General features: G+C 38.0%; 1 protein-coding gene and 1 long non-coding RNA gene across 4 annotated transcripts in view; one reads left to right on the forward strand and one right to left on the reverse strand.

Annotated features, from left to right (window-relative positions):
* ZBTB20 (zinc finger and BTB domain containing 20) overlaps positions 1-14,083 on the reverse strand; it is a 642,654-nt gene that overhangs the window by 436,222 nt on the left and 192,349 nt on the right. The window lies entirely within an intron of this gene.
* Positions 2,680-14,083, forward strand: part of LOC136625272 (uncharacterized) — a 48,332-nt gene continuing 36,928 nt past the window's right edge. For both annotated transcript variants that reach the window (XR_010792530.1, XR_010792531.1), the window contains exon 1: positions 2,680-2,844. This is a non-coding gene — a long non-coding RNA (uncharacterized lncRNA). The remainder of the gene's footprint in view (positions 2,845-14,083) is intronic.

The raw sequence follows: 14,083 nt of genomic DNA on the forward strand, positions 1-14,083 counted from the left end.
TAGGACAAGCATCAGCCAGCGCTGCGGCACCCTCACAGCTGCAGCACCCTAAAGTCTGCTCAGACCACAATTTTAAAGGGAACCTGTCACCATCTTTTCTCTGAGAGCGGCACAAGGTAATGACAGGCACGCTGATTACAGTTATATGTTCCTTTACTGTCAAGTATTCTTGTCATTCTAAGGACACTCCTACCTACTACACACTCAGAAATCTTCAGGCCGTTTACACCCAGCAATTCTCAGACTAATTATAGTCATTGCCATCCCCGATCTCTTCTCTCTCTCGTCCCGATACGGCTGCTGAGCAGTACAATAAAACTCTTAAAATTTTACAGGAACAAGTGGTGCCCCCCATAATCCAACCCTCCCGATGCAGACCGTGGCAACCCCGACTTACACCTCAAATGCATTTCCTTTGGCGGCGCTCTAGTTATGTCGACTGCATGTGGAGAAAATCACAAATGTCTGCAGCTTCCTCCACTACAAATTCATGCTCAGATTTACCCTTCACCATGCCAAACAAGCCTTCTTCACCTCTCTCATCTCCGCATTATCCAACAACCCAAAAAGACTGTATGACACTTTTCACTCGCGGCTCAGCCCTAAAATACAGCCCCCTATGATGGATCTCGGGGCTAAAGTTCTGGCGGCCTTTCAAAGAGAAAATTGACAATGTCCGGCATGCGATAACTTCACAGTCCTCGACTAGGTTTGATCGTCTTCTCTGCTGCACCTCCTCTAGTTCACTGTCAGCATTTGACCCAACAGAAGACGTCTTCAGGCTCCGCTCTTCTTTTCGCCCCACAACCTGCATTAGTGACCCTATTTCCTCTCACCTCATTAAGTGTTTTTCCCGACTGTCATCGATCACCTCATAACTATATTCAATCTGTCTCTTTCTTCTGGTATCTTGACTCGTCTTATGCTGCCAACTACCAACCCATCTCTAATCTCCTCTTCATCTCCAAACTCTTTGCCAGCTCTGCTTCTTCCCTCTCTCTTCCGGTTGAGATTCCCCAGGGTTTGGTCCTTGGCCCTCTTCTCTTTTCCATCTACACGGCCCCCATTGAACAAACTATCAGTAGATTTCGTTTGACTATCATCTCTACGCTGATGACACCCAATTATATTCTTCTTCCATCACCCTCGCTACTACAAAACAACAGACTGTCTGATGTCTCTAACACTTTGTCATCTTTCTATCTAAAACTTATACTCTCAAAAACTGAACTTCTTGTGTTTTTGCCATCTACTGAACAACATAATCCTGATATCTCTATTTCAGTTTGCGGTATCACCATAAGTCCTCGGCGGCACACCCACTGCCTTGGGGTCATATTTGTTTCCGACCTTTCCTTTACTGCCCATATTCAGTCACTTGCTTGGTCATGTTACCTGCACCTCAAAAACATTTCCCAAATCCACCCTTTAATCACTATGGAGACATCAAAAACTCTGTCACCCTTATCCACTCTTGGCTTGATTAGTGCAATTCGCTACTGATCAGGCTTCCCCTCTCCAAACCCTCCTCTCTGCAATCCATCTTGAGTGCAGCAGCCAGGCTGATCTTGTCAAGCAATGACAATGATGCCACCACCCTGTGCCAGTCACTGCACCAATGGCTCCACTCTGTGGCAGTCACTGCACTGGCTGCCCGTCAAATATATAAACACCTCATTTCCATCCATTGAGCTCTCCACAGTGCTGCACCTCCCTAAATTTCCTCCCTCATCTCCATATACCACCCTAACCAACGTCTTCACTGTGCTAATGACTTTAGCCTAAATTTCTCTCAAATCCAGACCTTCCACTCCTGTCTCTAAGATTTATTACAAGCTGCACCAGTTTTCTGGAATGCACTATGTTAGACAATCAGATAAATTCCGACTGCCCACAGCTTTAAGGGAGGCCTATCATATTCCCTAATTCAAACTCTTCTTCATCTACCTTACTTTTACATTAACTCTTGGAAACCCAATTCCCTTCTTCCCACTGTGTTCCCTACACACCCCACTGCACCTCTTATCTGCTTATTCACAAACATGACTGGTAATATATACATACAAAAAGCTTTGTGAGTCTATGTATAGTACTATAAGTGTATACTTCCTTATCTTCTGTGAGCTCTTGCCTTGTGTTTAATACTCAATTTCATGATTCATTATTATTATATGTCTGCTGCATGCATCGTTGCATTAGTTTGGGAGAAACTTGCATTTTATTAGTGGTAGCCACACACAGATGCCTATAGGAAGTAGTTCTCAATATTCATGAGATGCAGGATAGCCCCACCAAGCCTTCCCTCCAGTCACTGACTGACATCTATATCTCTATGTGCAGTAATAAGCAAGGAGCAGTCAATCAGTGATTGGAGGGGTGGGCGGGGCTAGCCTGCAGCTCATGAATACCAATGACTACTTCAGGTCTTTTCCCAAACTACTGGTCAGATTCATATAGCTGACATATCATGGTAATCAGAGTGTCTGTTACTACCTTATGCTTCTCTGACAGAGGGCTGTGAGAGCTGATGACATATTCCCTTTTAGTCAAGGGAACAAAAGAAGGGAGAGCTAATTGGTGCTACCGTGGCAAGATCACTCTGGGTGCTGGATATTTAGAAGTAACTTTACTGGCAACACATTTCCGCGTTGCAGTTCTCCTTTGTCAAGCCCCAAGGGTAAAGTCACTTAGCAATATCCAGCGTCCAGAGTGATCTTTTCACGGCAGTGCCAATTTGCTCTCCCTACTACATATGAGTCCCCTTTGCCGGCACTTACCTGGGGAAGGCTGCAGCCGTGATTGAGAGTGCCAAGGGTGGATGTGCACCGAGCGCAACGCCAATAGGTGAGCATACACCTTTATTGCCAACATGCAGGGCTTCTTGCATATTGGAGCGCTGTTTTATTTATTACAGATTTTCTTTAAAGCATACGGCTCATCGTGCCATTCACCAGGTGTAATAGCCCTACAATTAGGGGTTCCTTGACCCCACCAGATTATAACCTATGATTATAATTAGAGGTGAGCGAACTTACTCATTTAGGGCGTTTTTGCACTCGAGCACCGCTTTTTCCGAGTAACTGACTACTCGGACGAAAAGATTCGGGGGGCGGCGTGGTGGAGCGGGGGGTAGCAGTGGGGAACAGGTGGGAGCTCTCCCCCCCCCCCCCTCCCGCACTCCCCTGTGCAACCCCCTGTCTCCCCCGACATCCCCCGAATCTTTTCGCCCGAGTAGTTGGTTACTCAGAAAAAGCGGTGCTCGAGTGCAAAAACGCCGTAAACGAGTAAGTTCGCTCATCTCCAATTATAATGTGTGGACCGAACGCTAGCACTAAATAAAACATTACAATCATCTCTAGTGCGGCACATAGAAACAAACATGAGTGGCGATTGCAAACAATGCGGAGTATAAAATATGGCAGGTCTGTCCCGCTACTCGCCCAGACGATGCTGCCATGTTTTTCATAGAGATACAGCGGACATGATAAAACGTGAGCGAGCTGAGAGCAATAAAAAAAAGGATAACAAGTAAATAAACAGGTTCTCGCTGGAAAGCTCTTTATGGTCCTCGGTAGATGGCAGAGAGAAAGCTAAATAAAAAATGTGCCAATCGATTATTACTTTGTCACAAGTTCTCGGGAAATTTCAGATCCAATATAACATGTATGGGAAAGGTGTAATGAGTCAGATAATGTACAGTGATTGCAGACGGCAGACACTCCATTCATTTACCGGGGATTTCCAGTCCCTGAATAGATATGGCCGTCCCTTGTAGCCAAACATTTAATTTCCTGACTCCTATCTCTAGCAGACTGTTTATAGGAAGAGTAGGTATAAATATTCTGCTATAGAAAGTTCTTCTGGAGCATGTGAATTAGCATTTTACGGTCTAGTTCTTCTTTATTTACTATTGACGGGAATGTATCAGAAGAGTCAGATCAGGTCACCATGGAGGGAACCTACTTCTTCCAAGCAATATGTAACCTATTCAATCATTCCATGATAACATCACTCCTGGATAAGATTTATTAAGATTCAGGAAATTATAGCGTTTGGAGAGTTTCAATATATGAAAAAATATGCATTAACGCTGTAAAGAATAGTACCTAAAGATTATTGTATTATAGCATTTTTACTATTCTATTCTTGTACATAGGGGGGACAATATGATAATAGTTATATTCTTGTACATAGGGGGCAGTATTATAGTAGTTATATTCTTGTACATAGGGGGCAGTATTATAGTAGTTATATTCTTGTACATAGGAACAGTATTATAGTAGTTATATTCTTGTAAATAGGGGACAGTATTATAGTAGTTATATTATTGTACATAGAGGGCAGTATTATAGTAGTTATATTCTTGTACATAGGAACAGTATTATAGTAGTTGTATTCTTGTACATAGGGGGCAGTATTATAGTAGTTATATTCTTGTACATAGGGGGCAGTATTATAGTAGTTATATTCTTGTACATAGGAACAGTATTATAGTAGTTGTATTCTTGTACATAGGGGGCAGTATTATAGTAGTTATATTCTTGTACATAGGGGGCAGTATTATAGTAGTTATATTCTTGTACATAGGGGGCAGTATTATAGTAGTTATATTCTTGTACATAGGGGGCAGTATTATAGTAGTTATATTCTTGTACATAGGGGGCAGTATTATAGTAGTTATATTCTTATACATGGGGGGCAGTATTATAGTAGTTATATTCTTGTACATAGGGGGCAGTATTATAGTAGTTATATTCTTGTACATAGGGGGCAGTATTATAGTAGTTATATTCTTGTACATAGGAACAGTATTATAGTAGTTATATTCTTGTAAATAGGGGACAGTATTATAGTAGTTATATTATTGTACATAGAGGGCAGTATTATAGTAGTTATATTCTTGTACATAGGAACAGTATTATAGTAGTTGTATTCTTGTACATAGGGGGCAGTATTATAGTAGTTATATTCTTGTACATAGGGGGCAGTATTATAGTAGTTATATTCTTGTACATAGGAACAGTATTATAGTAGTTGTATTCTTGTACATAGGGGGCAGTATTATAGTAGTTATATTCTTGTACATAGGGGGCAGTATTATAGTAGTTATATTCTTGTACATAGGGGGCAGTATTATAGTAGTTATATTCTTGTACATAGGGGGCAGTATTATAGTAGTTATATTCTTGTACATAGGGGGCAGTATTATAGTAGTTATATTCTTATACATGGGGGGCAGTATTATAGTAGTTATATTCTTGTACATAGGGGGCAGTATTATAGTAGTTATATTCTTGTACATAGGGGGCAGTATTATAGTAGTTATATTCTTGTACATAGGGGGCAGTATTATAGTAGTTATATTCTTGTACATAGGGGGCAGTATTATAGTAGTTATATTCTTGTACATAGGAACAGTATTATAGTAGTTGTATTCTTGTACATAGGGGGCAGTATTATAGTAGTTATATTCTTGTACATAGGGGGCAGTATTATAGTAGTTATATTCTTGTACATAGGAACAGTATTATAGTAGTTGTATTCTTGTACATAGGGGGCAGTATTATAGTAGTTATATTCTTGTACATAGGGGGCAGTATTATAGTAGTTATATTCTTGTACATAGGAGGCAGTATTATAGTAGTTATATTCTTGTACATAGGGGGCAGTACTATAGTAGTTATATTCTTGTACATAGGGGGCAGTATTATAGTAGTTATATTCTTGTACATAGGGGCAGTATTATAGTAGTTATATTCTTGTACATAGGGGGCAGTATTATAGTAGTTATATTCTTGTACATAGGGGGCAGTATTATAGTAGTTATATTCTTGTATATAGGGGGCAGTGTTATAGTAGTTATATTCTTGTACATAGGGGGCAGTATTATAGTAGTTATATTCTTGTACATAGGGGGCAGAATTATAGTAGTTATATTCTTGTACATAGAGGGCATTATTATAGTAGTTATATTCTTGTACATAGGGGGCAGTATTATAGTAGTTATATTCTTGTACATAGGGGGCAGTATTATAGTAGTTATATTCTTGTACATAGGGGGCAGTATTATAGTAGTTACATTCTTGTACACGGGGGGCAGTATTATAGTAGTTATATTCTTGTACATAGGAGGGAGTATTATAGTAGTTATATTCTTGTACATGGGGGGCAGTATTATAGTAGTTATATTCTTGTACATAGGGGCAGTATTATAGTAGTTATATTCTTGTACACGGGGGGCAGTATTATAGTAGTTATATTCTTGTACATAGGAGGGAGTATTATAGTAGTTATATTCTTGTACATGGGGGGCAGTATTATAGTAGTTATATTCTTCTACATAGGAGGGAGTATTATAGTAGTTACATTCTTGTACATGGGGGGCAGTATTAGAGTAGTTCTATTCTTGTACATAGGGGGCAGTATTATAGTAGTTATATTCTTGTACATAGGAGGCAGTATTAGAGTAGTTATATTCTTATACATAGGGGGCAGTATTATAGTAGTTATATTCTTGTACACGGGGGGCAGTATTATAGTAGTTATATTCTTGTACATAGGAGGGAGTATTATAGTAGTTATATTCTTGTACATGGGGGGCAGTATTATAGTAGTTATATTCTTGTACATAGGGGCAGTATTATAGTAGTTATATTCTTGTACACGGGGGGCAGTATTATAGTAGTTATATTCTTGTACATAGGAGGGAGTATTATAGTAGTTATATTCTTGTACATGGGGGGCAGTATTTAGGTAGTTCTATTATTGTACATAGGGGGCAGTATTATAGTAGTTATATTCTTGTACATAGGAGGCAGTATTAGAGTAGTTATATTCTTGTACATAGGAGGCAGTATTATAGTAGTTATATTCTTGTACATGGGGGGCAGTATTATAGTAGTTATATTCTTGTACATAGGGGGCAGTATTATAGTAGTTATATTCTTGTACATAGGAGGCAGTATTATAGTAGTTATATTCTTGTACATGGGGGCAGTATTATAGTAGTTATATTCTTGTACATAGGGGGCAGTATTATAGTAGTTATATTCTTGTACATAGGAGGCAGTATTATAGTAGTTATATTCTTGTACATGGGGGCAGTATTATAGTAGTTATATTCTTGTACATAGGGGGCAGTATTATAGTAGTTATATTCTTGTACATAGGAGGCAGTATTATAGTAGTTATATTCTTGTACATAGGAGGCAGTATTATAGTAGTTATATTCTTGTACATAGGAGGCAGTATTATAGTAGTTATATTCTTATACATAGGGGGCAGTATTATAGTAGTTATATTCTTGTACATAGGAGGCAGTATTATAGTAGTTATATTCTTGTACATAGGAGGCAGTATTATAATAGTTATATTCTTGTACATAGGAGGTAGTATTATAGTAGTTATATTCTTGTACATGGGGGGCAGTATTATAGTAGTTATATTCTTGTACATAGGGGGCAGTATTATAGTAGTTATATTCTTGTACATAGGGGGCAGTATTATAGTAGTTATATTCTTGTACATAGGGGGCAGTATTATAGTAGTTATATTCTTGTACATAGGGGGCAGTATTATAGTAGTTATATTCTTGTACATAGAGGGCATTATTATAGTAGTTATATTCTTGTACACAGAAGGCAGTATTATAGTAGTTATATTCTTGTACATAGGGGGCAGTATTATAGTAGTTATATTCTTGTACATAGGGGGCAGTATTATAGTAGTTATATTCTTGTACATAGGGGGCAGTATTATAGTAGTTATATTCTTGTACATAGGGGGCAGTATTATAGTAGTTATATTCTTGTACATAGGGGGCAGTATTATAGTAGTTATATTCTTGTACACGGGGGGCAGTATTATAGTAGTTATATTCTTGTACACGGGGGGCAGTATTATAGTAGTTATATTCTTGTACATAGGGGGCAGAATTATAGTAGTTATATTCTTGTACATGGGGGCAGTATTATAGTAGTTATATTCTTGTACATAGGGGGCAGTATTATAGTAGTTATATTCTTGTATATAGGGGGCAGTATTATAGTAGTTATATTCTTGTACATAGGGGGCAGTATTATAGTAGTTATATTCTTGTACATAGGGGGCAGTATTATAGTAGTTATATTCTTGTACATAGAGGGCATTATTATAGTAGTTATATTCTTGTACACAGAAGGCAGTATTATAGTAGTTATATTCTTGTACATAGGGGGCAGTATTATAGTAGTTATATTCTTGTACATAGGGGGCAGTATTATAGTAGTTATATTCTTGTACATAGGGGGCAGTATTATAGTAGTTATATTCTTGTACATAGGGGGCAGTATTATAGTAGTTATATTCTTGTACATAGGGGGCAGAATTATAGTAGTTATATTCTTGTACATAGGGGGCAGTATTATAGTAGTTATATTCTTGTACATAGGGGGCAGTATTATAGTTGTTATATTCTTGTACATAGGGGGCAGTATTATAGTAGTTATATTCTTGTACATAGGAGGCAGTATTATAGTAGTTATATTCTTGTACATGGGGGGCAGTATTATAGTAGTTATATTCTTGTACATAGGGGGCAGTATTATAGTAGTTATATTCTTGTACACGGGGGGCAGTATTATAGTAGTTATATTCTTGTACACGGGGGGCAGTATTATAGTAGTTATATTCTTGTACATAGGGGGCAGTATTATAGTAGTTATATTCTTGTACATGGGGGGCAGTATTATAGTAGTTATATTCTTGTACATAGGGGGCAGTATTATAGTAGTTATATTCTTGTACACGAGGGGCAGTATTATAGTAGTTATATTCTTGTACATAGGAGGGAGTATTATAGTAGTTACATTCTTGTACATGGGGGGCAGTATTATAGTAGTTCTATTCTTGTACATAGGGGGCAGTATTATAGTAGTTATATTCTTGTACATAGGAGGCAGTATTAGAGTAGTTATATTCTTATACATAGGGGGCAGTATGATAGTAGTTATATTCTTGTACACGGGGGGCAGTATTATAGTAGTTATATTCTTGTACATAGGAGGGAGTATTATAGTAGTTATATTCTTGTACATGGGGGGCAGTATTATAGTAGTTATATTCTTGTACATAGGGGCAGTATTATAGTAGTTATATTCTTGTACATGGGGGGCAGTATTATAGTAGTTATATTCTTGTACATAGGAGGGAGTATTATAGTAGTTATATTCTTGTACATGGGGGGCAGTATTTAGGTAGTTCTATTCTTGTACATAGGGGGCAGTATTATAGTAGTTATATTCTTGTACATAGGAGGCAGTATTAGAGTAGTTATATTCTTGTACATAGGAGGCAGTATTATAGTAGTTATATTCTTGTACATGGGGGGCAGTATTATAGTAGTTATATTCTTGTACATAGGGGGCAGTATTATAGTAGTTATATTCTTGTACATAGGAGGCAGTATTATAGTAGTTATATTCTTGTACATGGGGGCAGTATTATAGTAGTTATATTCTTGTACATAGGGGGCAGTATTATAGTAGTTATATTCTTGTACATGGGGGCAGTATTATAGTAGTTGTATTCTTGTACATAGGGGGCAGTATTATAGTAGTTATATTCTTGTACATAGGGGGCAGTATTATAGTAGTTATATTCTTGTACATAGGAGGCAGTATTATAGTAGTTATATTCGTGTACATAGGAGGCAGTATTATAGTAGTTATATTCTTGTACATAGGAGGCAGTATTATAGTAGTTATATTCTTCTACATAGGGGGCAGTATTATAGTAGTTATATTCTTGTACATAGGAGGCAGTATTATAGTAGTTATATTCTTGTACATAGGAGGCAGTATTATAATAGTTATATTCTTGTACATAGGAGGTAGTATTATAGTAGTTATATTCTTGTACATGGGGGGCAGTATTATAGTAGTTATATTCTTGTACATAGGGGGCAGTATTATAGTAGTTATATTCTTGTACATAGGGGGCAGTATTATAGTAGTTATATTCTTGTACATAGGAGGCAGTATTATAGTAGTTATATTCTTGTACATAGGAGGCAGTATTATAGTAGTTATATTCTTATACATAGGGGGCAGTATTATAGTAGTTATATTCTTGTACATAGGAGGCAGTATTATAGTAGTTATATTCTTGTACATAGGAGGCAGTATTATAGTAGTTATATTCTTGTACATAGGAGGCAGTATTATAGTAGTTATATTCTTATACATAGGGGGCAGTATTATAGTAGTTATATTCTTGTACATAGGGGGCAGTATTATAGTAGTTGTATTCTTGCACATAGGGGGCAGTATTATAGTATTTATATTCTTGTACATAGGGGGCAGTATTATAGTAGTTGTATTCTTGCACATAGAAGGCAGTATTAGAGTAGTTATATTCTTGGACATGGGAGGCAGTATTATAGTAGTTATATTCTTGTACATAAGGGGCAGTATTATAGTAGTTATATTCTTGTACATAGGGGGCAGTATTATAGTAGTTATATTCTTGTACATAGGGGGCAGTATTATAGTAGTTATATTCTTGTACATAGGGAGCAGTATTATAGTAGTTATATTCTTGTACATAGGAGGCAGTATTATAGTAGTTATATTATTGTACATAGGAGGCAGTATTATAGTAGTTATATTCTTGTACATATGGGGCAGTATTATAGTAGTTATATTCTTGTACACAGGGAGCAGTATTATAGTAGTTATATTCTTGTACATAGGGAGCAGTTTTATAGTAGTTATATTCTTGTACATAGGGGGCAGGATTATAGTAGTTATATTCTTGTACATAGAGGCAGTATTATAGTAGTTATATTCTTGTACATAGGGGGCAGGATTATAGTAGTTATATTCTTGTACATAGAGGCAGTATTATAGTAGTTATATTCTTGTACATAGGAGGCAGTATTATAGTAGTTGTATTCTTGTACATAGGAGGCAGTATTAGAGTAGTTATATTCTTGTACATAGGGGGCAGTATTATAGTAGTTATATTCTTGTACATAGAGGCAGTATTATAGTATTTATATTCTTGTACATAGGAAGCGGTATTATAGTAGTTATATTCTTGTACATGGGAGGCAGTATTATAGTAGTTATATTCTTGTGCATATGGGGCAATATTTTAGTAGTTATATTCTTGTACATAGGGAGCAGTATTATAGTAGTTATATTCTTGTACATGGGGGGCAGGATTATAGTAGTTATATTCTTGAACATAGGAGGCAGTATTATAGTAGTTATATTCTTGTACATAGGGGGCAGGATTATAGTAGTTATATTCTTGTACATAGGGGGCAGGATTATAGTAGTTATATTCTTGTACATAGGGGCGGTATTATAGTAGTTATATTCTTGTACTTAGGAGGCAGTATTATAGTAGCTATATTCTTGTACATAGGGGCAGTATTATATGCTATATTCTTGTACATAGGGACAGTATTATATTTTTGTACATAGAGGGTGGTATTCTAGTAGTTATATTGTTGTACATAGGAAGCAGTATTATAGTAGTTATATTGTTGTACATAGGAGGCAATATTATAGTAGTTATATTCTTGTACATAGGGGACAGTATTATAGTAGTTATATTCTTGCACATAGAAGATAGTATTATAGTACTTATATTCTTGTACATAGAGGCAGTATTAGAGTAATTATATTCTTGTACATAGAGGCAGTATTATAGTAGTTATATTCTTGTACATAGGGGGCAGTATTATAGCAGTTATATTCTTGTTCTTAGGGGCAGTATTATAGTGGTTATATACTTGTACACAGGGGGCCTGTTACGGTATACTACCCTTCATACGCCAGCATGGGTGCCCTAGATCTCACCCACAACTCCTGTCCCTGCCTGCTTGCCTCCACTCTTGGTTATCCCCAGGCGGGCAACTGGGTGGCGGACCCTACTATCACTAGGGACCGAAAAGGGACACTGGCATACCTGGATGGAAAGGGTAGAATACCAACAGAGAAAGCAGATGTAAATAACCAACACGAACAATACTAAGCAGAATTGTGGCAGATGGAAAAACCTGGCGGATAATAGCAAAATATAGCAGACCAGATGACAGAGGCAGGAGACCAACAGAGGCAGACTACCTAACACACTGAGGGAAACCAATAACTGGCAGCGATTGCAAGTCTCTGCCCGACCTTTATACAAAAGCCTCCACCCAGGGGCAGAGAGAGGGAGGCAGCCAACTCCCAACAGAACACAACTAAAGGGAGCTTATGCATGGCAGCTGCACTCACCGGTGCGTGCGCACTGCGCCGCTCGCCACCAGCACCATGCCGCCCATGCCGGCCAGGCACCCGCGCCCCCGGCAGACAGACAACAAGCCAGGTGGACGCGCCCCGACTGCGGGACCCCGCACACCGCTGCCCCGGGAGGACCAGCAACTGCCGCATGGTACCAGGGCCTTAATATAGCAGTTTTGCTGCTGAAGGATTGCTAGTCTTTATCACTTTTTTTTCCATTTTAAGTAGAATACTCTTGAGAGGTTAGCATACTTCAGGTGAAGAAGTAAAATCTAATTCTGAAATGAAGATTTTGACTGATTTATTGATTGATTAATTGTATAAAGGATAGATGAGGGCAAGCTGACATTATATCATATATCTTATTTATCCCCTCATTAAAGCTTATTTACATAACACACTCCATTTTCCAGTAGATGTGATGACTTTTCCATACATATTTCATGTACACTAGAGTATTTCCTGGCAAATTTTATACATTTTTCATGTAAGTTTGCAGTAGATTTCTAAGGCTCGTATTGGCTTTTTTTCTACATTCTACACAAAGCTAAAGTGTTCACTGTAGCAACTTCCGAAGGAAAACAAGTCAGTGACTTTCATATGTCCCATTTTTGGTCAATTTCCTTTGAGCTTTTTTTGTAGTCACTAAACCAGTGCTTATTTTACAAGTAAAACTTACAGGTATTCTTCAGTTTCAATTAAGCTACAGTACAATCTATTTATTGTTTGTCCATATTCCACAGCATGACCATATGGTGGTCCATAATGGTTCTTTTCTGAGGTCCCTTGTTGATAAATCCTCCACTATAGCACCCTTAAATTCTCACCAACCTTTCTGTACCAATATTCTCGCACTTCTATAGGCTCCCTATATGTGAATGTCTATTACAAAACAAAAGAACAGTTCAATCTGAATGCAATTGACCCTGAAGAATGATGAAGAAATACGAAGAGCTAAAGATGGGCGAGTACCAAAATGCTTGAATGCTCGTTATTCGAGTCAAGCTTTTCGTAATTCTTCTCCAAGTCTTCCCAATCTCCTCTAGATAATAGACATGTGGAAACAAGTTATTGTAATATAAGGAGTATTCCGGAGACCAAAGTTATTTTTTTTCAGGTTTTCACCCATCCACTGGATGAGTGAAAACTGATAGATCAGTGGGGGGCTGACTGCTGGGACCCCCGTCGATCCCAAGAATAGAGGTCCAGTTTGTCTCCAAGGGAATACTGCCATCGTTCTATTATTTTGATGAGAGTGCAGAAGATTGCAGTGAAAAGCAGCAAGCAAAGCATTCTGCAATCTCCGGCGGTCTCACTGACATGAATGAAGCTATAATCTGTGTGATCTCTGCTCTATTCCCTTGGAGATAAACCAGACCGCCATTCCTGGGATCTGTGCGGATCCCAGCGGTTGGACCCCACCCAATCTATCACTTTATACTTATTTGGTGGATGAAGAAGACGTTCAGTCTCTGGAATATGCCTATAAGGTATTTTAACTTGAGTGGTTGGTTCCCTGCATTGCCTACTGGATGGTACAGCTATCTGTATAACTCTGCCCTGGGTACCATCATCTACAAGGAAATAAGGGAGTTTAAATAGTAAAGATAGTATTGGATAAATGGAGCAAAATAAAAAGTTGGCTGTAGACATAAGCATGAGGCCAAGTGGCTAACTTTTCCAAGTCCCCTTTTTCACATCCATTATTCTTGGCTGAATGTGAATTTTACTAGTATTGCTGAAGGGAGATACATAGCGGTTACACACTGAGGCCCTGCTAATCTATATGTAAGCTGAGGATTAGACCAAGC

The sequence above is a fragment of the Eleutherodactylus coqui genome, chromosome 4, assembly GCF_035609145.1.
Source record: "Eleutherodactylus coqui strain aEleCoq1 chromosome 4, aEleCoq1.hap1, whole genome shotgun sequence".
NCBI classification, from domain to species: Eukaryota; Metazoa; Chordata; class Amphibia; order Anura; family Eleutherodactylidae; genus Eleutherodactylus; species Eleutherodactylus coqui.